Source organism: Podarcis melisellensis (assembly GCF_964234715.1).
Source record: "Podarcis melisellensis genome assembly, chromosome: 10".
NCBI lineage: Eukaryota > Metazoa > Chordata > Lepidosauria > Squamata > Lacertidae > Podarcis > Podarcis melisellensis.
In genome coordinates this window covers 41697391-41722834 of record NC_138542.1, presented here as the reverse complement: position 1 = coordinate 41722834, position 25444 = coordinate 41697391, and the positions used below count along the sequence as shown (strand labels likewise).

The window sequence follows — 25444 nt, the reverse complement described above, 5'->3', positions numbered from 1 at the left end:
TAAAACATACTATTGGCTGCTAAGGCAAAACATACATAAATGGACAATGGCCTGCATACAGGGCTGCAATTCCATTTGCAAAACAAATTTATATGTGGAGAACAGAACTTTCTCTTCCTCTCTTGCCTCCGCTAGCTTTGCTCTTTCATGCCCAGAGGGCTGAGAAGATCTCTGCAGCAGATTTTGGATGAGCGGAGAGGAAATGAAAATAACTTTGCACAAGTGGAACTCCACTTGATATTGGATTACTTTTTGGATAGTATTTTGCATGGGTTTCCAAGTTTGCAAGCAACTTTCAATGTTTAGTTATTTTCTCTAGTTTAGGAAGTGTTCATTTATTTGGATTCTCCATATGACTTTCTTAGATCTGAATCTTCTGTTTCAGCTCATTTAATTAATTCAATTTAAGATTCTCAAGAGTCTGGTTTAATTTAAAATTATTGAAACCATCTCAAACAATCTTTCAAATGTACTTATGTCAGTTACATTTTCCACAATGGGACTTTAAATATGAACTTTCATGAAAATGCAGCATAAGAGAAAAAACATATTCATTCCATATATTTATTGAATATTAAGCAATCTAATTTTATGATGCACAACTTTGCAATCACAGTAACAGCAGCACTTGCTCACAGTATTTTTATGAGTATAGCTGTTTTCCCCCAGACATTTTAAAATTATTTAATCCAGCATAAATACGTGTTTAAAGTGATCTGGAATAGCATTTCCAAAACATAAACGATAAGTCCCTGATTCAAGCAGGAGCAGCTCCATGGGGTAGCAAGGTGAAGATGGCTCCAAACCAGCAGGGAGGCCACAAACCTAGCCAGGTTACCAGTTTCACTGATCACAGAGAATCCAGAAGATCAGAAGTATCCAACAAAAATTGTCATTTTTGTTATGTTCTGCCTCTTTCTGTTTAGAGGGACCCACTGAGGGTGCCATAGCCAACCACCCTTCCAAAACCAACCAATCAACCAACCAACCCAAAACCCTCTCAACTGAGCCATGAATTTACTGACTGGCCTTAGGCAAGATGTCATCTCTAGGTCTCCCCCCCCCCCACTACTAATTTGTTATATGGGAATAATAATAGCCTGCTTAACAGCTGAAGAGGAAGAAAAATGCAATGCTTTGAATAAGTAGTATGGAGTGCTCTTTGAGTGTTGAGTTTTTGTCCCATGGTCAGTGGGAGAGTGGAGGGAGCAAAGGAGAGCTAGCCTCTGCTTGTGGTGGAAAGGCCAGTGTGTGAAAAGAGGAGCTGCTTAGTTGGAGAAGCTCTGGACCTACTCCTTGCACCAGTACCACATGGCTGCTGGGCAGGGACTATTCTATGCCAGATGCTTCCAACATGAACCCTTTCAAATGGACTTTAGCTCTCACCATCCATGACCATTGGCTTTTCTGACTGAGGCTGATGGCAGTTGGAGTGCAACAACATTCAGGGGACACCACATTGGTTACACGCCAGCTCTATGGATTGCCAAAAATTATCTCTTTGAGAGAGGTAAACATAGTTGTGTTCTATTTCATCTAAATTCTGGTGTCAGCCTCTCTTTTTTGAACCCACATGCAAAATCCTAAACTATCTTTTCATAGGCAAATGCTGGTTTCCATCTTCTGGTGTGCCCTCTGACTTCCTTTCCCAGTGGAGCAAAGAACCCTCAGAAAGTCTCCTTAAAGGAGGAACTCTCTCTAGCTAAGCAGTATCCTCTGGGTTATATGGAAAATCCTAAAAGCAGCAGGAAATTGGGTTACCTGGTGTGAATTGCTCAGCTGTTATACCGCTACATACAGGGAATCAGGCCTGAAGGGTGGCCCAGAGAGGAAACAGGCAAAGTTCTGCAACAGTTACCAAAATAAAAAAATAAAAAAATGACATTACTCAACTCATGAGAAGAAAAGTCCAGATTGTTGTGGGATGAGAGACCCCAAATCGCACGGGAAAAACTGTGTGCAAAGGCTAAGCAAATCTAGTTTTTCCTGCTGAAGTTTCTAAAGATGAAAGTGTGGTTCTCCATACTTGCAGCAAATGTTATATACACATATATTAGTGTTAGTAACCAGTGATTTTAAACTTTGGATCATCCTCCCCACTGAAAGTTGAAACAGAGTTCTCATTTGCTTCTTTGGGTTTGAGCTTAATTCCACCTCACAGAATCTTGTTCAAGCCCTCCTGTAAGGCATACCGAGGCAGCCACTTCAGGCGAATTATTTTGTGTGTCATGAAAGGGTAGAAAACATGTTATTTATTTATTTATTTATATATATTATTCTTGTTGTATTTTTACCAACAGGGAGGTGGGAGGAAGCTCTTGTGGGGATTTTCTGCCTCAAGTGCCAAAATAAGTTGGCTGGCCTTCCAATTAAACTGCAATATTTTGTCACTGGCAAAATAAATAAAGAAGCAGTGCCATTTATCATCACATACTGTCTTTCTCCTCGTTCTAAAAAAACAACAACGCTTCAGTGCATATTATTTTAACACAGAACTGAATACTTGCAATTTCTATTCAGCTTTCACACATGGAAATTCCTTTTTCTATTATGCTTTTAAGAAAGTGTTGCCAGCTGTCCTGAGTGCAATAGGTTGTATCTTAACAGTGTGGCTCAGCAGATGGCAAAGCTACAAGCAAAAGAATAGGGAAGGAAAACTATTTTGTTGATGATTCCCCTCCCTCTGCAGCTCCCTACACCCTCCGAAATCTACTCTAGAGGGTTGTGTGGCCCTCCAGAGCATATTTAGCAGGAGCTTCAGAAAGGAAGGAAACTGCTGGAAATGGTTTTAGCAGAATATACAAATAAATAATCCTTAACATGAATTCAACAATATTGATTTGGCACAGTCATCAAATGCTACTGAATAAGATATTTAATGCCAAATCCCTCCTTTTCAGGGTGGGGCAAACCTTGCAGCCTCATACGAGGCTATTCCTAGAGTAAGTTCATTTATCATACTCATTCTGAAAAATCCTGCAGAGAGGGTGTAACTGATTAAGTTAAGACAAACGCTCATAAATGAGGTGGGCCAGTAAATCAGGAGATGCTTTCTAATTAAGCAGAAAAAGTTTATACATTAATAACTTTGTGAAATGGCTAAATTGATCTCAGACAGTGATGCTGGAGAGGAATGAAGAACAAAATTAGAGTCTCTGAGGAGATACATGACTGACTTCTAATTTCTGAAACATATGGAACTGAATTTAATAGATTTGATAGCTGGAACAGCGCTCGGACTACAGATCAAGTGGTGATATTAAAATGCTTTGATCAACTTCCAACCACTTCCCACTTTTGCCATTTCTGGGGAAGAAAAGTCTAAAGTCAAATCAAGGAGGAGGAGGAACATGGAGAATGGTTAATGTTGTATGAACTATGGAAGGCCAGAGGTAGATCCAATCCTGTTTAGGCTCACATAAGGGGCATGGGCCTCTCTCAGTTTCAGTAGTATTTTGTCAAATGGAACTAGGGAAGGGGGTAAAGTTTGGAATTTCCCCTAGTTTATGTGTTTCTGCACATATTGCTTGGTTGGAGCACCACATTGCAAAATTTGGAGAATTTTGAAGGATGGTTGTGTTTTGGTTCATGTATTTGTTTGATGAAGTGCACATTTGGTATGTTAGCCTTTAAATAATGAATTGAATTATTCCCCATCTCTACTTTTATCTTTCCTTTTAGCGCATGCCATTTTTGGTAATAAACTATGGCCTGGCTTTGGCATTTGGTGGGGTTCTAGTAGGTGTGGAATTGGACAAGGTGACTTTTGGTCCTCTCCTGAAATGCCATTATCCTTTTAATGACAGAATTGCTCTGCTTTGAATGAGCTGTATGACACCTCTTACAGCATTACCCAATGCCATGATTGATCTAGCAACTGTTTATCGCCATGGGCAACCAATGGATATCAGAATTTGAGAAATAATACACTGGCAAGGGCTTCAAGGTCATAACTGTTTAATTTGAAAGTGAACAACATTTAAATATAGATATTGTTTATTGACTTGACTTTTAAATTTCTCTCTGCAGGTGCTCTGCTGGAAAAGCAGTATTTCTGTAGAATTAATGACACATCATCATTATAACAATTTCTTTTCAAATCTCTTGAGTGCCTATAATTAACAAGTTAGGCTGTACTTCAAATGATATAAAGCATCATTATATGCATGATAAATCATTGAGAATTGCTGGATTATTTGTTACTAAAATTGCTCAGGTAATTTCCTCAGCTTTGTTAATAACAGATTTCATGTACTTCTCTTTATACTGGAGATGCCTAACCTCAGGGGCTTTGGTGTCTTGACAGTCCTGTGCTACAAACTCAAATTTGCAATGCTAATGCAAAAACAGAACTTACCTTTAAAAACAGAACTTACATGCAATATTGGACTAGCATCCCTACCATGCATATCAGCTTGCTTCATTTAAGGTTACCACATATTTGCAAGCCTTGTTTAAAATGCCTCCAATTATATGCTCCTTCTCCCCTCTTCTCCATCGATTGTCCCCCAATATGTATACTGGAAATCCCAGTACTTCAGCTGAGATCTAACAGCTCTGACACCAGTCTTTACATTATCCACAGAAACACAGATGAACTTACGGCTCCAAAAAGAGAAATACCACACTGATTCGGAATTGTTTTATGTCTGCTTTGACTTTGAATTTTTATTCTCTGAGCATTATTTGGTTCTTTGTAGATTTCAGTTCTCATCTAGCTCCACTAGCTAATCCTTCTCTGTGCACTGGTTTACTGACCACCAGGCCAGATGAATTTTGGGTTTTCTTCATTTTCCATTTTCCTAATCTTAAAATCAGTACTTCCCAGTTCCACATCAGACTGCATTTAAAATATAAAGAGGGTAGGTCTGCATGAAATCCATACATATTTCCATCTGTATTTCACCTATGTGCACCTCACAGTTTTTAATGGCAAGGCATTTCCCCTAATATAACACACTTTTGTACATTTCCCCCCACTACTATAAGTATTTTTGAGTGCACTTTTCTCTAACAACATTCATTGTTGCTGTGGTGCTCCTATCACAAAAATAGGGTAACTGTGAACATTGAAGGCCAGCTGCTTGTGCATTGGTCCAGGATGTGTGTTTTAATAACTCACTATAGTCTGCTTCCCCCTCTGTACATTTTAGCATCTCGCACCCTACCACAACTTGACCCAATTCTATGATCATTCAATATCCCTTTCTTTCTACCTTGAGCAGTCTAACTTCATTCTCCTTTCATACTACCTTGAAACACTCCCCCACCTCTCCAGGGTACTCCCATGGCTGGGCACTACCACCCAGATTTACTGCACCTGTGTGAATTTTATGGGTTGACCAGCATTACAGACATTATGTTGGTATTGAAGTATTATCACTGGAAGCCTATTAGCTACTGTGTCAAATTCACAGTTTTGTTGTTGACGTATCAATTCCTAAACACCTTGAATCCAGGATACATAGTAAACTTCATTCCCTGGTACAAACAGAGCCAATCAATCTTTAAGATATTCCAAGGAGACTTCTGCCTCCTTCCATTTCCTATGACAAGGTGGGAAATTGTATGAGGTAAATGCCTAGCAAATGCTCTGATTTTCCCATAGCTCCACTCCTTCACTTGCCAGAAATATTTGCTTCAGCCAGCAGGAAAAGGGGGGAGGAGAAGTATGTTTGCATCTATTTAGGAGATGAAGTGAGTGAAAAAGAGAAAAAATGCAGAAAAGGAGAATTAGGAAGGCCCCATTATATCTGCCAACCCTTTTCCTTCTCTGTGTTGTCCATCTCTGAAATGTCTGTGGCAAATGAAGAGGGAAAATGGGGGACCTGGCTTGGAAACTGTCAGGGACTTGCCTGCTCTGAATTTACTGCTTTGATTACCTCCTTCTGCTTTATTGGTACCACACACCTACACACAAAAAGGTTCAGCAGAGCCGTAAACAGCAAGAGGAGATGGCTGCTTGCCCTAACACCATTTCCTTTCCTTAATGCTCCTGAGACGATCTGTTCCTGCACTACACAGCTGCAGTCTGTTTGTGTATCTCATAAGGACGCACAGTGAAACAGGTTGCACATTGAGGTCTCATCTACCTCTTGCAAGTTTTTAATAGGCCAGGCCTCTGCAGTCATATTTTGAGCCCGCACTCTCTGCCGCAGCTGCTTCTCGTTACCTGATGTTGAATATATTCTGGTGACGCATCGTTGTCAAGATGGTGAAAACCAATGACCTCCAAACCCAGCTGGCAGCATCTCGGCTGTGCCCATTAAGTTGTCTACATAAATACTTAGCATTAAGTCATCCGCTTCTCTCACTGACAACAGTGGACAACATAAAACTGAAGCTAAAGATTGTCATTAGCCCCCTGGATATTGCAGGCACACACACGGACATCCACTCAGGCATTCATTTGCTTAGAAAATGCCAGCAGTCAAGTGTTAAGAACATTCTTAGTGACAAGTTTTCATACAGCTCAATTCTTCCACCAGCACTAAGTGATGCAAATATGAAAGGCTTGCCTTTCGAAGGTAATCTCCTCTGTACCTCTTGCTGTAACAACAGGAAATTGCATTTTAGCCAATGTGACAGTAAGTGGGGGTGGGGCAGCATTTGCAGACAATGTAACATTGCAAATAAGTGTGCGAAGCAAATCCCACATTTGCTCATGGAATCCGAAAGCTCTGCTTGTAGAAGCAGCTCAACCAATCCTGGAGAGAGCAAAAAAATGGGGAGGAGGAAGCCTTTCAAAGTGATTTCAAAGATCTGCCAAACTGTCAAATCATCCATTTAATCAATCAGAAAATTAAAGAATGCGGTAAATCTCAGAGTAGCAAGAGGTTAAAACATTGCCAAAAAATTCAACTAAAGCAGGAAGCTTGTGTCACAATAGCAATTACTTAATGATTCATTTTCTGTCTAAGTGTTGATGTAAAAATGCAATTTAGTTTTCAAATTATTTGCAGCTGTGATTTCATCTAGAAACAAACTATGGAAACTTTTGCACAGTTGCTTCAGCCACTGTTCCAAAATATATTCTCTATATGCACCCATACTAGTGCAGTGCAAAAACAAAAACAAAATCCTCTTCTACTTCCATAGGCCCACTCACAGGTGACAAAAGAGGGGGGTATTTTTTCTGCCATTTTCAGAAAAGTGGAGAGCTTCACCTGTAGTTTTCTTCTTTTATTTTTTGCCGCTGTGGCAGCAGTAGAGCTCTTGCCCCGTGGCCATGACCTCTCTACAATGCCTTTGAATGTATCATCATTCAAGGTGAAATGTTGTAGGGAAACATAGAAGCCTCTCTTGCCCATCATTCCCACCCCCACCCCCAACATTGCACCTGAAAGTGCACTGCACCATTGTGTTATGTCATTGCATGCTGTGCCATTCAAGAAGACATTGTGGAAAAATTACAGCCACCACTGTGGCAAAGAACTGGGGGGGGGGGGATACAAAGAAAAGTGCATTCTTCCCTCTCCAAGTCCCTGAATATATATTAATATATATTACATCTCCCCCTCCTATGACCCTCAAAGTTGCACACAAAAAATTAGCAGCCAAACTGCAGATCCAAATACGCAACTTCCAGAAACAGAGAGTAACTCTTAAGATATCAAATGGTTCCTCTGTCAAAGTTATTTCAGTATTCATAGTATTCAGTAATACTATGCAGTATTGACCTAACACCTCAGCAACTGCAGAGTTTTCATTCCATATGGCAATCTTATTTTGCATCGATTTTTGCAGAGGGAGATCTGTGGAGATTTCCGGTAAAGAAGCCAAAAATGCAAGAGAATAAACCCAAATATATCGCAACATATGATAGAGGCAGCAGCCCTTTGCAGGAAAAGCTGGTTTCTCAGTACGTTTACTTGCTTATTGAAACTGAAGACTGAAAACAAATATACCAAGACACAATTCTGTGAAAGAGTTTATAGCATCTAGCTATCACTTTGAGAATTTGAAGTCACATTGATTTCAGTAGGGTATGCAAATTTTAAAAACGCACAAGTCTGTCTCAATGACCTTAGTGAGACTTCAATAGTGCTTGACTTTGGTTGGAATGGAACAGCACTAATTCTATGTAGAACAAAAGACTTCAGACGTATGCCTCCTTGATGAGCCACACCAGAGGTAACGTGGCATCATGTACACCACCTTGAGCTTCATCATGAAGGAAAGGTGAAGTAAGAATGCAATGAGACAGAATTAATGATACATAATGTTCACAGGGCAAAAGATCTCCTCAGCTGATGCCCTTACAACATGCAGCATATGACTAATTCAGTCTTTTGTAGTTAACTATACCACAGTTTTCCAGAGAGCATCTGGCAAAGTTGGCAGTCACTACTACAGATGTATACACATTTATACCAGGTGTACATAATATGCATGTGCCCATATGCGCTAGTGTGAACCTGCGCTAGGGTGGCAAATTCACACCCACTGTATATGTGTATGGCTGTATGAACTGTTGATTTTAGAGTAACCCATAGGTATGTATGAAGTTGTCTTCCAAACCACAGGAAGGGTAGTGCAAATTGTCTATCCAGACTTTATTGTTGAGAACTAGTGTTTCAAAGCATTTTGTGTATGGCTGTTTCCTACCTCATCTCCAGAGGGCATATCATTCAGCAACTTGCTTTCAGCAGCAGGAATGATTTCCCTGAACAAATGAAATCAAAGTGTATTCTGTGAAAAATGAGATCAAGTCAATACGGATAAAGACAAACATGGACACAACACTTGTTATGCACATGTTTAATGTGATACGGGCAGTTGCCTACCTCTCTATACTTGAGAAAGGGCTCTTAAGTAGACCTGGGCAGAAATGATGCTTTGTTCTTGGGCTCCTTGCCATGAAAGTACACAGTAACCTCAGAATAATGCCTTCCTTTTACTTTATTGTATAACTTCTCCACTGCCTGCCTCCTTCTCTTCAGCAGTACCTAAGCACTTTCACAACCATTTCATCCTCTCTCCCCTGTGTTCTTCTTGCTCTCTGTTTCTCTTGCTTTTAAATTAATTTGTTTTCTCCTTGTCTTAGTTTTGCTCTGTTACCCAGGTTGCCATCCTGCTTTCGTGCTGCTCGGAGCTGTAGGCACCATCCATTAGCTAAACTGAAAAAGACTAGAGGTAAAAGGCATATGCTGTGCATCATGCGAGTTTCATCTGCGGAGATGCTTTGCCTCAGAGCAGAGTCGGCTGTCACTGTGGTGGGGTTGATCAGAGAGCCATAATTAGGCTTCAGAGGCGCATTTGTCAGGCAGGAGGTGGTGCTGGCCCATTCCATTACTCTCTGTCTCTCCCCACACTAGGGCTCAAATGCTTATTCATTCCACAACCGAAGCAGACAAAACTGGGGCCCATGTAGTAAACTGGCTAGGCTTGTTGAAGGAATGTGACAGGAGGTAATGGACCTGGGTTCTCACACAACTCAGAATGCCAAATGCAGACCAAAAATATAGGATATTGTCAGGGGTTCAGGAGCAGAGGGACAGGGAAGGGAGGAATTAGAGACCGAGGGAGAGGAATCCGAGGGAGAAGTCAGCGATGATAGCCGTCCGAGGTCTCTAAGTCTCTCCAGCGAATCAGAGGATTCACAGAAAGGGGCTCCTGTGATCAGAGCAAGGGGGTTGCCAAGGGGAACACCCCAGGAGGGAGGGGCCAGAGAGGGCTCAGAGAGCAGCAGCTGGAAATCGGGACCAGCTTCCCCACCGGAGAGCAGTAGGGGGGAGGAGCCCCAGGCATCGGGAGCAGGCAGCTCTCCGTCAGCGGAAGGACAGGAGTCAGGGTTAGCCACGCCTGCATCAGAGAGCGAGGAAACGGTCAAAAGGAAGGTCAGGGGCAGCGCGCGCGCGCCAAGTTCAAATGTACAAGAGGGTGGCGCCATAAGCAGCCCGGAGAGGGAGCCGGGTCCCAAAGCCCGCCGAAGAGAGGGGGAGGAGTCCGAGGGGTCCGCATCCGAAGCGTCCAGGAAGGAAGGCACCCAGGGGGGTAGTAGGACCCAGAGGCGGAAGGAGAAACGCAGAAGGTGGAGTAAGGCTAGAGTGTTGAACTGGTGTACAGGGGGCGGAGACTCAGATGAGGCTTCGCTGGTCTAGGGTCTAGACGTAGAGATGCACGCTAGGGTTTGAAAATGGGAACTAAACTTCAATAAAGACTTTGTACAGTTCCGCTGGCTAGCGTTGGTCTTCTGTGAGCTGGGACCTGGAGGCAGTCTCTGACAGTAAGCCTCATCTCAAATTTTCACCGGTTTTCTTCGCCTCAAGCATCGCTACGGGAGCGAGGCAGGGAGGGCAGAAGACTGGTGCCTTGCGAGCTCACAAAAGTCAGGCGAGATGACTACAGAACAGAAAATAGCTTCCCTGCAAGAAGCGGTGACACAACTCAGCGCTGAAATAATCGCATCCAGGAAGAGAGAGGAAGAAGCGGCGGCTGCCTGCAGAGATCTTCAAGCCAGGTTAGAGGGGCTTGCGAAGCAGGGGCTACCGGGACCCAGATCCGAGGGGATTGGGTTGGGGAAAAGAGGAGCCAGCATTGTATCTCATTTTGATGGGAATTTGCAGCAGTACCCCAATTTCCGAGCAGACGTGCTGTTTGCGCTGCAGCTGTTGGAGAGAGACTTTAGAGATGAGCAAGAGAAAGTGGGGTTCATCCTGTCCCATTTGCATGGGGACGCGAAAGCATGGCTGCGAAATCTGTGGAGGGACAAGGATCCAGCGCTCCAAAGCGCAGATGCATTCATTAAGGCGATGGATTCCTGTTTCTTATCAAACATAGACATTGATATTGCCAGAAAGGACATATTTGGGCTAAGACAAGGGAAAGCCAGCGTCAGGCAGTATCATTCCAGGTTTTTTGCATTGGTCAACGCGCTGAATTGGGATAAGGATTCTCCGCCAGTTAGAGACCTTTTTTTGGAGGGATTGAGCCCACAGATCAAAGATGAGATGGCACGGGGAGAGAGACCCACAACCACTCAGCAAGTGGTGGAAAGAGCGCTGTCGATTGGGGTGAGGCAGGAAGAACGGCCATGGAGCAAAGAAGAAGGACGTTGGGGACGCACACCAGGGAGGGTGCCCCCCCCTCTTGTCTAGAGAGACAGCGCGTGCGCAGTCCACGCCTCCACAGGGAGGGGGCGAAGAGCAGATGGAGATTGGAGGTGCTAGGGCTCTCTCAGCTAATAGAGCCTTAACACCGGGAGCAGTAAAACCGAAGCTGCCTAGAAGGAACAGGAAGTGCTATATATGTGAGAGTGAGGAGCATCTGGCGAAAGAGTGTCCCCAGAGGCTCCGCAAGCAAACTGCAGCCTCAGTGACAGTATTGGAAACAACTCAGCAGAGAGAACCACAGCAGGGAAACGACGAAGTCTGGCTGGAATAGGAGGCACTGGGGCCCAGCCAGACAAGTCAGTGAAGAAGTCCCCGGAGATTTTGCAGCCCACAGACCCCCTCCCGCCCAAACCAGTGGTGCAGCTCACCGCATCGCTCCAGCTGCCCAATGGACTCACCTTAGAAGTGCCTATCACAATTGACTCTGGCAGTAATGCAGACTTTATAGGACTGGAGTTCATTCAACGACACAACATAGCTTTACTGCCAGCCACGCTGCCCCTGAAGGTTGTCACGGTGGATGGCAGGGAACTGCTAGGGGGGCAGGTGGTGCAGCAGACGCCGCCGATGGTGATGCAAATTGGGAATCACCGGGAGGTCATCAGCTTCAATGTCACCCAACTGTCAGACACGCCTGTAGTATTAGGCATGAGTTGGCTGCACAGGCACAGCCCAGCGTTGGCTTGGTACCAGCGCCAACTAACGTTTGGATCCTCCTACTGTGCAGAACACTGCATCATACCCAGCCCAGAGGAGGAAGAGGAGGACCCGCAGTTACAGTTGGGCACGCTGCAAGCAGTACCCCACAAGTATGCGGAGTTTTTGGAGGTTTTCTGCGAGAAGGAGGCGGACAAGCTACCTCCTCACAGACCCTATGATTGCAAGATTGACCTCCTGCCGGGGGCGACGCTGCCAACGGGGAAACTGTACTCCATGTCTGAGGATGAACTGCAGGAACTCAGGGAGTTCATAGATCACAATTTGCAGCGTGGGTTCATCCGGGAGTCGAAAGCGGTGGGAGGCAGTCCAGTATTCTTTGTGAAGAAGCGGGACACGCCCCAACGGAGGCTGGTGGTGGATTTCAGGATCTTAAACTCGAAAACCAAGCCCTCAGCTTTCCCCATGCCCAAGATAGACGACCTGCTCGCGACGGTGCGGAAAGGACGCGTTTTCACCAAGTTGGATCTACGTGGGGCGTACAACCTGATTCGCATGCGCGAGGGCGACGAGTGGAAGACGGCCATGTTCACGCCACTGGGCACCTACGAATACAGAGTTATGCCCTTCGGATTGCAAAATGGCTCTCACACTTTCCAAGCCTTTATGCATCATGTGCTGGCGGGGCTCCTTTACAAGAAGTGCGTATGCTTCCTGGACGACATCCTGATTTTTTCAGAATCGCGCGAGGCGCACGAGAGGGATGTCAGGGAAGTTCTGCAGAGACTGAAGGAGCACAGGCTGTACGCCAAGCTGGAGAAGTGCCAGTTCGACGTGACGGAGGTGGATTTCCTGGGCTACAAGCTGTCAGACAAGGGGCTCGCCATGGACAGCGCCAAGGTTAGCGCAGTTTTGGACTGGAAAAGCCCACGCAATCGGAAGGAAGTCCAGCGGTTTGTCGGCTTTGCCAACTTTTACCGCAAGTTCATCAAGGGATTTGCCATGCAGACAGCGGCCATCACCGACACGCTCAGCTCCAAGAAGAAGAAATTCATCTGGACGGAGCAAGCGGAGCAGTCCTTTCAGAGACTCAAGCGGCTCTTCGCGTCAGAGGAGCAGCTGCTGCATGTGAATCCCAGCAGACCCATGAGGGTGGAGACAGACGCCTCAGACAGAGCCGTGGGAGCTGTCCTGTTGCAACAAGACCAGCAGGGGGACTGGAGGCCGTGCGCCTTCTACTCGAGGAAGCTCAGCAAGTCGGAGCAGAATTATACCATCTGGGACAGGGAGTTGCTAGCCATCCATGCAGCGTTCAAGGCATGGCGGCACTTCCTTATCGGAGCCAGACACACAGTGCAGGTCCACACGGACCACAAGAATCTGGAGTACTGGCGCACGGCTAGGTTCCTCAACCAGCGACACATTAGATGGGCGGAGTTCTTCGCGGACTTCGACTTTAAGATAGAGTACATTCCGGGCGACAACAACGTGATGGCGGATGCTTTGTCCAGAAAGCCGCAATACCTGGAGGAGGCGGCACCGCCGGCGGCCAAGCACATTTTCGCACCGGAAGCGTGGGCATGCGCGTCGGCAACCGTGGACCTGGAGGCCGTCCATCGAGCGCTGCGGGAAGACCCCTTCGCACAGGCCAGGATGGAGGAGGTGCACAGGGGCACAGCGAGGGCCGACGAGTTCCAGATACGCGATGGGTTGCTCCTCCACAAGGGAGCACTCTACGTGCCGGGAGACGACCTCCGCGCAAGGGTTCTGCAGCAGCTACACGACGCTCCCACAGCCGGGCACTTTGGCAAAGAAAAGACTGTCGAACTAGTAGCCAGAGACTTTTGGTGGCCCAAGATGCGGGGGGAAGTCGCGGATTACGTCGCGAGATGTGACACCTGCCAAAGGGCCAAGTCAGTTCACAAACCGCCGGCGGGATTGCTGGAACCGCTGCAAACACCGGCTGAACCGTGGGAGAGGGTGGCCCTGGACTTCGTCACGGATCTGCCCAGTTCGAGGGGAAAGACAGCAGTGCTAGTGGTGGTGGACATGTTTACTAAAATGGCACACTTCATTCCGTGTGCGAAGGTAGCCACGGCAGAGCAGACCGCCAAACTGTTCATTGACCACGTGTTCAAGGTTCACGGTCTGCCACGATCTATTCTCTCCGACCGGGGGCGACAGTTCATCTCGAACTTCTGGCAGAAGCTGATGGGCATTCTGAACGTCAAAGTCAATTTGGCGTCGGCGAGACACCCACAGACCAACGGACAAGCGGAGAGGGTCAACGCCATCATGCAGCAGTACCTGAGATGCTACGCCAATCAGCAGCCCACGACATGGGTGGACTACCTGCCACTCGCTGAGTTCGCTTACAACAATACGAAGCACGTGTCGACGGGGGTGACGCCGTTCTTTGCCAACAACGGGAGGCATCCCAGAACCTTCCCGAGTTTAGAGAGAGTGGGGGAGGGGGAGCCACAGGCAGCGGAAGCCTTAGCGTCGGAGTTGCAGGAAGTCCACGAACAGCTCAGGAGGCAGTTAGAACTCGCAAAACACGCATACAAAGTGCAGGCAGACAGACACAGAAGAGTTGGGGAAGACATACAGGTGGGAGACTGGGTCTGGTTAGCAGCGCAAGCAGTGCCGACCAGATCGTTAGCGAAGAAGAAGCTAGGACATAAGCAGCTAGGACCTTACCAAGTCCAGGCACAGGTCAATCCAGTGGCCTTCCGGTTAGCGCTTCCGGAGGGTTCCAGGATGCATCCGGTGTTCCATAGATCAGTGCTCACGCCCTACAAAGCACCTCATAGATTTCAGGAGCCAGACACAGCACCGGACCCGCCCAGAGAAGGGCCCAGACAGGGGGGGTCGCCAAGGAGGGGGCACATCAACGAGGTCACAGAGATTTTAGACTCGAGATGGGGGGAAGAAGGAGTAGAATATCTCCTAGCCAGAGAGGGTACCCCGGCCACTGCGAACAGCTGGGTTCCGGACTATGCTTTGGAGGAGCCTCTGCTCAAAGAGGAGTTTCATGCCCTCTTCCCACACAGGCCCATGCCAGCCGAGTATTTCGACGACTGGCTCTTCACAACCACTCTTTCGGCCAGCACATTCCAGGGGTTCGACTCGGACGAAGAACAGGCCCCAGTCCCGAGCTCCCGGGTGGGTTCGCCACCGGGGTCTGCCTCAGACAGCTCTTATTGGTGGGACGATCGACCAGAGGAGCAGTGGCGCAGGAAGTGGCTGAGTGGTCCTTGGCTGGGATCACCCGAAGAGGGGGAGGGGGGCGAGACGGACATGGACGTGTTGGGGGAAGACGTGGGGTTCGAGCACGGAGACAGAGAGATGGAAGCAGAGGAGAGAGATGTCGACGAGTACATGGGGGACGAACTGTATCCTGCACGCACCCCCGCTACGACGGAGCACCCAGTACCCACACCGGAAGGAGGGGAGGGGGGAAGGGGGGGCTTCGAGGGGGGGATGGATGTCAGGGGTTCAGGAGCAGAGGGACAGGGAAGGGAGGAATTAGAGACCGAGGGAGAGGAATCCGAGGGAGAAGTCAGCGATGATAGCCGTCCGAGGTCTCTAAGTCTCTCCAGCGAATCAGAGGATTCACAGAAAGGGGCTCCCGTGATCAGAGCAAGGGGGTTGCCAAGGGGAACACCCCAGGAGGGAGGGGCCAGAGAGGGCTCAGAGAGCAGCAGCTGGAAATCGGGACCAGCTTCCCCACCGGAGAGCAGTAGGGGGGAGGAGCCCCAGGCATCGGGAGCAGGCAGCTCTCCGTCAGCGGAAGGACAGGAGTCAGGGTTAGCCACGCCTGCATCAGAGAGCGAGGAAACGGTCAAAAGGAAGGTCAGGGGCAGCGCGCGCGCGCCAAGTTCAAATGTACAAGAGGGTGGCGCCATAAGCAGCCCGGAGAGGGAGCCGGGTCCCAAAGCCCGCCGAAGAGAGGGGGAGGAGTCCGAGGGGTCCGCATCCGAAGCGTCCAGGAAGGAAGGCACCCAGGGGGGTAGTAGGACCCAGAGGCGGAAGGAGAAACGCAGAAGGTGGAGTAAGGCTAGAGTGTTGAACTGGTGTACAGGGGGCGGAGACTCAGATGAGGCTTCGCTGGTCTAGGGTCTAGACGTAGAGATGCACGCTAGGGTTTGAAAATGGGAACTAAACTTCAATAAAGACTTTGTACAGTTCCGCTGGCTAGCGTTGGTCTTCTGTGAGCTGGGACCTGGAGGCAGTCTCTGACAGATATATACATGTTATTTATTATGTATACATTCGATATGTACTTACATATGCAGGTGTAGCATAGTGGCCAGGATATCTGATCTATGAACCAGGAAGCCTCTGCCATGAACTTGTTAGACAAACCATCCTTCTATTATCTTCCAAGGGTGGCCACTTAGGCATCACCAGGTGTGCCAACTTTAGGGAGCTGAGGTGTCTTTAGCACCTTTGATATTTGTGGAAAGGGGGTCTGGGCCCCTTAATATTGAGGGGGCCTGGCACATGGTGCATGTGATGTGCATGGCATGTCGCAGCTCCAACACCTGGCTCCTCCAAGGTACATGGTGGAAAAGACTTAGACTGGGTTACTGTGTGCCTGTCCAGTCTTCTACCCAGGTGAAATAACTCTTGATGTGAAGTAGCTTGACCACTGTTGTCCAGGTATTCATGACCTGACAGCTGGATTTCTGCAATGCACACTATTTGTGGGGCTGCCATTGTGGGTTTGCTTGGAGGTTGAAGCTAGTGTAGAATGCAGAAGATTCCTTGCCAGGGCAAACTACCACCAGCACATAACCGCCCTGCTTGCAGGATGTGCACTGACTGTGAATCTGCTACCAGCTCAAGTTCAAAGTGTTGGTACTAGCATATAAAGCCCTACACAGCTCAGGGGCAGGTTATTTGAGAGACCATCCTATCCTGTATACAGCCAGTAGATTGCTTTGGTCTGTGTGGGGTGGGGTGGGGGGTCTCCTGCAAGTTTCAAATATCTCAGAAGCCTAAGATCTGCTCTGCAGAATCTCAGAGCAGGGCTTCAGGGTCCCTGCTTTTGCTTTGTGGAACATCATCCCTGTCAAGGTATGACAGGTGCCCACTAAACTGCACTTTCTGGAAACAATTGAATTTTTTTTTGTTCTGACAGGCTTTCCCAGCTGAATAAATGGGTCTATTTGTTGAGGTTTTAGCCTTCTTTTAAATATATTTGTTGTTTTTGTGCTTTTAACTACCTCATATGTAAATTGCCTTGAGATGATTGTTTAGAAAGTGATTAATAAAACAACAAAAATCATTTGTGTTGTTTATTGTACAAGCTGAGTATTCATTAAGAGAACTTTTCTTAATATCCGAACCTTTCCCAGGAACTGGAAAAAGGATGCAGTTGCACATACTCAGAATTTACATAATTAGGCCACTTCCTGGCTTTGATAGCAGTTGGATATAGCCCATTTCCTCAACCAATTTTCTTCTGTTGTGCAGAATCTCCAGGAAAAGGAGTACCAGTAATGAGAGGCAATATGTTACCTGTGGAGACAATCTCTGTGTAGTTTCTACTGACTTTATCTCTTTACCATCTGCTGAGCTCTGATCCCTTTACACCACTCCTTCAAGCCTTCCTACAGTTACAGAAGCAACCCTGAAACTGAAGTATTCATGGTGGAATAGAGGAAGCAAAGCGTGAGGTTATAAACATCCATCCAGGTCACTTCCCAAACCGAATGGGTGTGATTTATTTATACATTGGAAAGGTTTATGTCCACCACCTTTCAATCAAAAGATCTCCAAAGCGGCTTTTGATTATAGGCACTGTGGTTATGTCAATGCTTTATTGGGTGCCAGAGAAAAGTTCTTAAATCCAAGCATAAACTGTGGGCATAGTGTAATTTCTCAGCACATTCCTTTTCCTCCTGGGGCTGTGAGCAGCTCAGACATATTTCCCTTTGCCTCAGTATTAAGCCTGAGATGAAACTGTGTGAATACCTGTGAGTAATTTCAACAGTGTCTTAAAAAATACCTTCCCTCTTCTGGATCTTTCACAGGCAGATTTGTTTATTTTTTTGGTACACAAACTGGATGAAATTTTGATGAGAAATGCCCTCTCAGGGATATTTCAGCCCCACGTCCCTGAATGCTCAGCTTTCATTTTGAAAAGTAAGCCTCTAGAAGGGACATTGTAAGCTATTCTGACAGGGGTGCTTACAAAAGTGAGAACTCGCAAGCAGGATCAAGATGAATAGAGCCCTTGATCCCATAGACTACGAACCATGTACCATTTGCAGACCTTGACTTCCGCTGAAACTACTGCCTCCCATCCTGGTGGGCTTTTTAAAGTATTTGTTAGCAACATATTGATGAGTAAAAGCCGGTATGGATTTGTCAAGAATAAATGCTCCCAGAGAAATTCTCTCTCTTTTTCTCTCTCTTTCTCTCTCTCTTACTGGATTAAATATTTTAGTGGATTGTGGGAATGCTGTGGACTTGATGGCATGCAAGCCCTCTTCCACTCTACTTCTGTCACTTGGTTATTATAATTGTGTTGCTGCAGAAAGAAAAAAGTGGAACAAGACCTACAATTTAAGGGAAGTATGAGCAAAGAACACTACAGAGAATAAAGTTGTGGTGGCCATCAGCTTGGATGGCTTCCAAAGAAGGTAAAACAAATGGAAAGAGGAGAAGGTTATGACTGAATCCTAGCCATGATGAAGGTGTTCTACCTCCACTAATTGCTGGGAATTACTGGGAATCTTAAGTGGGGAGAGTGATGTTGCACAGTACTCAGGTCCTGCTTGGCCACAGGATGCTGGACTAGATGGGCATTTAGTGCATCTGAATATTGCATACAGATCTCCATCCGGGGGGGGGATGGGCACTCCAAAGCTCATTTTAAATCAGTGGGATATAGTTAATCATCATTAACTTCAGTCTGAATGATTTCCGTGAGATTTAAGGGCAATTAATTTTCTCTGGATTAAGGCCAGTTGCGTTGAAAGGGCAAGGGAAATGTTTCGGTTTGTGCTTCCTGCGAAATATTTGAATGGAGAATGATGCAAGCTCCTCTTTCATTTGAAACTTCTGTACCTCCCTGCGGGGAAAATGAGTTGCCCTCACTTCAGATAGAGCATAGGATAGAGTAGAAAAGTGCATGCTGCTGTAAGGTTACACCAGGAATTCAGACCAGGTGGAGGAATGTGCTATCCCTCAAATGACACAGTTAGGTAGCATCCATACCCTCCAACACTGAACTTTATGAGACTTGCAAGTGTTTTGTTCTAAGTTATGCATTTCATTTGCATGAATTTATTGCTCTAATTTTCAGCGAAGAGCCATGCAACAGGGGGAAAGCAGGAAAGGCAATGGCAAATGTGGACCATAGTCACTGAACTATGATTCAAGATCGTGCAGCATTCAAAGTCAGTCACCATTTATATGTGCTGTTAAAAAAGCATAGCTGTACGTGCTAGTGAATTGTAGAGAAGCATGCAGTATTCCTCACACCACCTGTAGACCGTTCCTAATGTAATTGTAGTGCGCAGCATCACTTCTTAAGGTGTTGCCAGACCAAGGGTTCTCCAAGTGTCAAGAGCACTCGTTCATATAGCAGTCTCGGCTAGAGTATGATCAGTGTAATGAGCATAGTTCAAAAGAGTGATCTTTCTAGCAAAGTCCTAGGCTATCGCTCTTCTATTTGTTATAGTACTACCACTGTAGTATTATACATGGAAGAAGCTGTGCTCTAGATGCAACCTTATAGAACTTGATAGTAAAATTACAATGGAATGGATCTGTTATTTGCCAAGTTTATGCTTTGACCATCTGAAATCACAAGTTCTGTCCCTGTCTCATACTAGAATGATAAAAGAGTCATTTGCATACAAAAAGTGTACCTTGTGGGTTTGTTTGTTTTTTAAAAAAGTGCATATTTTATATAACAAGGGTGCACAAAATACAAAATACAATTAAATGTGGACTTTTGTGCACACTAAAAAAAATCCACTAAAACAGGATGGAATGAAGCTATGATTGAACAGTACTGAAGCTGAAATGCATGTAATTAGGCTAAGATCATCCATACTTAGTCTTCAAGCACAAAAGCCTTGCAGAAGGCCCTAAGAGTCAATTTAACAGCTAAGTATTTCAGTACCTGGTGCAAAAGTCACAAATCTAAGGGGATGACTTTATAGTCCTGTGACTCCCTTCAACCTCAACCACCACCACCACCACCACCGATAAAGAGTTCTGTTTAAGGGGTCATGCCAGATGTTTTTCAAAATCTATTATATGGCTTCAACATACAAAGAATACATTCATCTCGAGGAATTTTTTTACAAATTAATAGGTAGACCTATTTAAGATACAAAAGCTCAACAGTGGATTTCTGTATAATTACTCATTCACTTAAATGATTAAGAACCATCTGATTTTTAGTAGGGTAAGAAATGTTTTGCTAGAAAATTAAGCAGTCCTATTTAAAATAGAATCCGACTTTGCTAGGATTCCTGAACTTCACTTTCTGACTGGTGATGAGCAGATCTTTTATGGATGTGACCAGTTTAAACAACAAAAACAAAAACACACAACTCTATTATGTAGTGAACAGGCAAAATTTATTAGACGCGATCAGCAAGGTAATTTTCAGAAGCTTCTGTCATACTGAGAATTTTTTTGTGCTTTGGGGGTATATGTAAAATTGTTTTTTTTAGAAATTTACAGCACTTCACAAAGTTTTGTTACATCATCCTGCTTGTCAATAAAAACCCAATGATTTATTATTATACAGGATTCATTTTCCAAAACTATTTTTTTTATGCAGCTATTCCATAACATTTGCAAAAAAGTTACTTTCAGGTATGAGTGAGACCAAGTCCAGTGGCGTAAATGTTTGTCATTCTCCAAGATGTCGAGTTGATATTATGTGAAACAAACATTTTTTACGTCATGACATGGGAAACAGTGCTACTGATTCAACTAGTATGCATTGCCATGCTATTTCTGGTTTTGGTGTTTTTATACATATGCATATGTTGCGCTTGTAGCAGAGTGTTGAAAGTTGAGCCTCTTTCGATAATATTTCATCCAAAGATGTGCTGAGTGCTAAGAACATAATATCAGACCAAAGACCTATCTAGTCCAGCATCTATTTTCCCACAGTGAACTAGATTACGGGAGACCCACAAGAAAGACATGAATACAGCAGCATTTGTGCTCCCCAGGACCTGGTATTCAGCAGCATACTGCCATATACAGGACATAGTCTATAAGCCATCATGACTACTAGCCATAGATAGATAAGCTTATTGTCCATGAATTTACCCCCTTTAAGTTTGTGCCCATCACTCCCATGATGTGGAAATGAATTCCACTGTAACGTTGTACTACTGTGAAGTTGTGCACTGCATCTCCCACCATTCAGCTTAATCTCCCCAATAAAGTATCAAAGCAGAAAACACTGTTCCACAGCAAATACAGTCAGAATTCAACCTCAACAGCTTGATAGATCCTTTTTATTGATGAGATGGGATGTGAGGAGGTGTGTGGCGTATTGTGTTGTTATGGTATGTATTTTTGTGGTTTTATGTTGTAAACCATGCTGTGAGCTTTGGATGAAAGGTGGCATAGAATTTTATAATAATAATAATAATAATAATAATAATAATAATAATAATAATAATAATAATAATCGGAAGAATACATTAGTGTATGTGATTTCTCACATTTCCCCATCCTTCCCTGCCCTTCCCCACCTGCATACTGGTCAGTCTACCTAGTGTATTCATGCCCATTATTTAACACACACAAAAATGCCATGTACTAGTTAAGGGACAGGTGTTGTTACATGTAGATTTTCTCCCCCAAAGTCCAAGTGCAAATTAGTTGGTGTACTAGTTGCAAAGGAATATTATGTTTTAGTTGTTATGGACATAGGCTACTTCACAGATGAGCAGCAAACTGTTTGAGTAGATGAGACTCTTGACTGCATCCTTAGGTACTGAGTTTGTGGTAGATCATCCATTCATCTGCAAATAAAACCCAATCCACTGAACAGGAGCAATTCTTCTCAGCTTTTGATTGAGACCCAGTAGCCCTAAATTCAGAAAGAAACAGCTTGAGAATCTCCACATTCGACTTTCACAAAGGTAAGTAGAAAGGGATGAAATCTTCTTATGGAAATATCTTCATTCCTCCAAAACTTTCCACAGCTCTGGGCCCCTCTGCAGTTGCAGACATGGAAAAGATAGTCATTGTTTAACATTCACCATTGTGGGACAGGAGTGGAAAAACTGATTGCAGGAGGAGCTTCTGTCTCTAAGGAGAAACAGCCAGTGCTTCCTCAGGCATGGGGAATATGACACATGAAGAATCTCAACCATGCCACTGCATTTCATAGGACTCAAATCAACCCTGCAACTCTAAAGGACTCATGATCATACTCCTAAGACAATTTTATGGCTTTTGCAACCATGCCTCCCCCAGAGTACTTTGCTATCATCAAATCTCATCCAATAAATGTGTAAAACAAGGTGTCGCTCATACAGTGATCAACCTCAAACTGTGGTTCAGTTTACTTTTAAACTTGTGAATTGTTTTATTCAAACAAGTGATACTTTAAAATTAATCTAGGGACAAACCTTAGGCAACACATGTGACTGAAGTCATAGGAAGCCCTTATCTGAGTTGAGACTGTGGTGTTATTTCCTCCCATGTCATTGTCCTGATTCGTAGCTTTCCCACCCCCCCAAAAGAAGGGAGCAGTTATTTATGTCCTCGGCAGTTTCTCTCCCATGCCCCAGTTTTGATGCAGATTAGGACCTCTCCATGACATGCAATTGTAATCATGCATTCAGCATGTCATTTAACTTTGTCCTAAATTTTGTGTGCCATGCTGTGGAAAACCCTTATTTCTCTTGTTGGGGCTGCATCATCAGAACAGTCAACTAGGGAAAGAGGAATAGAAAATGATAAAAGTGAGTTTTATTAAATTTAACTTTGTGGGGAGGAAAGACAGAGAAATAATAGATGCTAAAATAAAATAAATGATAGCACTGTAACACCGTTGCTTAATAGTCCCCCAAATACATCGTGATCAGAATAACCAACAAAAAAAGAAAATGATATACAGAAGGATGCTGATGCTGAGTAAATAGAGTGTATCCAGGCAGACTCTTGGCAGTGTAGAAGCCCTGGTGGCATGGCTGAGGTACCATATCACTGCAATCATGTTTGTAAAGGAGTACCATGTATACCAGCACAGGAATGTGGTTGTCATCTGCTTCCCATGGCACTGCTCCCCTGTCCCACAACTATACTAGTCCACAGTGGTGACTCATGCACACTGGGTCTAACAGAGCAGAAGGCAGGGATGTCAACAGTAGGTGGAATCACAGCCTATTCTACAAGGGGAACACAGATTAAGGGGGAGGAAGCTGACAGCCAGTGGCAACCCCTGGCAGGCAGGTGAGGGGTGGTTATGGGCAGACTGAGGTTGGTTGGGCAGTTCCCCATCTGCCCTAATGGATCAGCCTGCAAGTTTCCCAGAATTCGTGTCAGGAAAGGAAAAGGAACAGCACACGCTTTGAGAAAAAAACATGCCAGCGCACAATATTGAGACTAAAGCTTGTCTTCTGGTTTAGAGGATCATTTCCTGAGTATGGGAGTAAAGAAACCTGGACCTCCTCATAAAACAATAGAATTTAATTTGTTTTGTTTATTTTATAGCTCACATAATTCAGTGTTTCATGCACAGTGTTGTATTTAATAATAAAAAAATTAAAAAAATGTTTTAAAAGATAAGACTTGGATGCTGGCTCAAAAGATGAATTATCTTGTGAGAAACTAGCTCCCTTATCCTTCAAACTCTAAGGGCGAGGCAATGAAGAAACAGTGCAAGCGTGGAAGTCAACAACACAACATACTACATCATTTTCCAATAATCGTTAGCAGCTCTGCTACTACAATTCTATTCTGATGGCTCATCTTAGTTGATGATTTTTCACAATGTATTTCATGGCTTCCATCCCTACATGAGACTTTATTACTATCACATAGGAATAAAAAGCCATAAAACACTAAAGTGAATTTATCTTGATCAGAAGCAATACTGATTTTCTTCACATGATTTCACAACCATTTCCAAACTAACTGAGAATTTCATGCTACATTGCTCAACATTTTAAAACTGCATTTCAATGATTAAAAAACACACACTCCACAATGGTTACATCACAAATTAACAGCAATTTAGACTTCAGAGAGGTTGCTAGCTAAACAGATTGGGGGGGACAGTCACAACACACAGCCATTGAATCCACTGAATAGACAGGACACCACAGAAAATAGCACTGGAACAGACACCTTTGAACACGTACAAAAGACAAGGGAACTATGGACATTGCCTTGGAAACTTTTAAGAATCCTTTCAGCCTTCCCCACTGTATTTTCCTGATGTTGCCATTTGCTTTCAGGGTTGGGGTGAGAACAGACAACATCACTATAGGCACAGTAAAGCATCTCAGATTAACAGGCAGCTGGTAATATGGTGATGTCAGTACCAGTGCTGCAAAACTCAAGGCCACAAACTGAAAGGCAAACCTTTCTCTGGATCTAAATATATCCCAAACCAGACTTAATCTACCACCTACCACAGTCACATTTCTATCAGCCAGTGAAGAAATGATCGTGTACTGTTATTTCCAAATCAAGCTAGGAATCCATAGGACCTGGGACTAATGCAGTACAGTATTACATAGATGAAATTACTAGTCTTCATATTCCCACTAATTGGCCAAATTGAAACACAAGTCTCTAGGGTCATTGAATTGTCAATAAGAGAACCTATCACAAATTCAAAGCCTTTTGAAAATAAATTTGCTTCCACATTTGTTCATAAACTAAATAATATCTGATATGCCACACAAGGCTAAAATCAATATGATAAAAGAAAATAGCTAATGTGAACCTTAGCAAAAAAAACCCAAAAAACCTGATGTTAGGATTAATTTTAACTTGCAGCTAATGATTACCACTGAAAGCCTCCTCTATTTTATTTACCTATTACTATTCTCTGGCTGCCTATCAAACCTATTCTTGTCTAGCACCCTATGCTTAGCATAAGTGAAACCCATAAATGAAAGGAGGTGCATAAATAAATTAAATTATCATGCATGAAACATGCAAATGATTTTAAAACTGTATATGAAACTCTAGTTTATATTCATTAATCTCAGGTTGCACTTTTGAGGGACAAAAAGACGCTAATTGGGTCCAGATTAATGCACTCCCAAACCTTCCAGTGTGTTTTAGGTGAGTTTTAAATGACATATATTAAAATGTAAATAGCTACTCATTTCCCTTTTTATCTCTCAGGTTGTGGGGGCAATGGCAACAAATACAATATCATATTGGGATAAAAATATACTATAACACTAATATCAATACAAAAGAAGCATGTTCAATTATGTTAAATGCCGCTTCATGTATGTTGACATACACAACTCAAGCAGCCTTAATCATCTCTCCCTTTCATAGCTGACTCAATCCAACAGGAAATAAGCCTCCTTGTGCTCACTCTAGGAAGATTGCAATGCCCATCTGCCTATACATCTGCACCTTTATTGTGATGTTCATCTGAAACACAGTCAATTGGTTGGATGTGTCTTTTTTATGATATGCAACTG

The 25444-nt window shown here is 44.4% G+C and overlaps 1 long non-coding RNA gene across 1 annotated transcript; it reads left to right on the top strand.

The window, feature by feature from the left end:
* The first annotated feature begins 20361 nt into the window (after positions 1–20361).
* On the top strand, positions 20362–22804 carry LOC309379402. Its single transcript, XR_014172476.1, has 2 exons — positions 20362–22531; positions 22562–22804. It is a non-coding gene; the product is annotated as an uncharacterized lncRNA (long non-coding RNA).
* The last annotated feature ends 2640 nt before the right edge of the window (positions 22805–25444 follow it).